Source organism: Octopus bimaculoides, chromosome 5, assembly GCF_001194135.2.
Source record: "Octopus bimaculoides isolate UCB-OBI-ISO-001 chromosome 5, ASM119413v2, whole genome shotgun sequence".
NCBI lineage: Eukaryota > Metazoa > Mollusca > Cephalopoda > Octopoda > Octopodidae > Octopus > Octopus bimaculoides.
Genome location: NC_068985.1, coordinates 34,164,913 through 34,166,849, shown reverse-complemented (window position 1 = coordinate 34,166,849; position 1,937 = coordinate 34,164,913). Strand labels below are relative to the sequence as shown.

The window sequence follows — 1,937 nt, the reverse complement described above, 5'->3', positions numbered from 1 at the left end:
GGGGGGGGGGGTATCAGACTGGATACCTGATCCAAATGTTTGCAATGGAGTAGACTCAAGACTGGCTTAACATGTCTTAATGGACATGTTAATCCAGTAAACAGATAAAGTCTACAACCCTAAATTTGCTTTGAATTAAAAACGAAAAAGCTAGATAATATTGACAGGGTTCATCTGGAATTTGAAAAATTAGTGGTTAATTTAAAGAAAGAGTTATTCCAAAACAACAATTCTTTGAATGAAGGGCATCATGTAATGTTAAAATTGAAGACAGCTTTGTAAATGGAGTTAAGAGAGTAGCTAGTTAGCACTGGAAAGCTATTATTATAACAACATAGCTGCATGTCACTACATTCCCTCTGTGTTCATGTATACTGGTTACTTACAAGTTTTATATTTATTACTACCAGCTAAGTAGAATATACTTTGCTAAGATCTAATATGACCAAAACATGTTCATTGCTTTCACTAGTTGGCTTTAAAGACCAGATTAACTCCTATCTATGTGGTTTTTATTTTCCAAATACTTTATTTAATCTTATTGGAATATTTATTTATTTATTGCATGGATACTCTTAGTTAATTGAAGTATTTCAAGAGTTTGATAGTGTTGGTTATATGATCATGTGGAAACCAAAGTCTAGAACTGAGAAACCATAAAGTAAACCTAGCAGAGAAACAAGTTTTAGTTGGGAAGAAATGAAAACATCAAAAGAGCTGAGGAAGGTAACTCAAATTAGCCAATGGCATGGATTTGGAGAGATTATGCTGATAAGATCTGACAGGCAGAAACAGGTTTGCTTGCAAACAAAAATCAAACTTTCCTCTAAATGTGCAAGTTTATTAATTTCTTGAGTTTATTGATTCTAAATTCTTGAAATTATCTTCCCTGGGGATTGCTAAGAATTGCTGCTTGAATTTTGTTTTTTGCTCCAAATGGAAAGGAAATTTTGGTTAAAAATTATTTATTAGTACAGTATTTGGACATCACTCCATAATTTAATGTTTAGTTAACTGATTATATTCAGTATTATATTTAAGTATTATGGAGGGAGGTTACTTTTAAGTAGAGAAATATACTTTGCTATTCATGGGAATTGTAATCATTAAAAATTTGAACATTAAAATAAGAAAACCTTTCTTAAATAAAAATACACACTGATTGTAATCATTATTTGGGGATGTCAACCTATTAAAGTTAAATGTTGATGAATACTCATGCAGACTGCTGTTATTTGAAAAATGCTTTAGAAAAGTTTTAGAAGAGTTATCTCTCTTACAAACAATCACTTCTTTATAAATTATGTTGCCTATATGAAAGGTATCTCAACCAACTTAAGCAACATAAAGGAGATAACCCAAAGGAGAGAAAGAAGATATTAAATAAGGCAGCAGCCATAAAATTAGTACAGTTTACAAAAAAGCAAATATAATATACTAAACTGAAAGAGTTGACCTGATAAACCAAGATCATTTTAAAGAGTAGAGTCAAAAACAAGCAGTAATCATTCAACAAGCTACAAAGTCAATATCCGTATATATATAAGGCAAGATGTGTGTGTGTGTGTGTGTGTACGTGAATGTAGTTTATGCACGTCCACAAATTAGCACGCACGTCGCTCCAATTTTAGGAGATTCGTCATGACCCTATCTGCATTTTCGTCAACTTTTTTCTCTCAGAGGGACCTGCGTATAGGGCTTTCCTATAAGTAGGTTATCTCCCTTGGCTAGGCGGCGCTCCATGTAGACAATTAAACTTCCGCAGACTATCCACGCTATTGTTATTGTTTTATGTCTTATCATGGTACTTATCGAAGTACTTACTGTGCCTGAGTTAAAGAAATATCTAAGAATATATGGACAGTATGTTACTGGAAGAAAGGCGGACTTGATTGAAAGGCTGAAAGGTATAAAAATTCTGTTGATGAAGAATGTCA

At 32.7% G+C, this 1,937-nt stretch overlaps 1 protein-coding gene across 4 annotated transcripts in view; it reads right to left on the bottom strand.

Moving 5' to 3' along the window:
- Positions 1 to 1,937, bottom strand: part of LOC106869180 (nucleobindin-2) — a 64,140-nt gene that overhangs the window by 24,577 nt on the left and 37,626 nt on the right. The gene's annotated exons all lie outside the window — the stretch shown is intronic.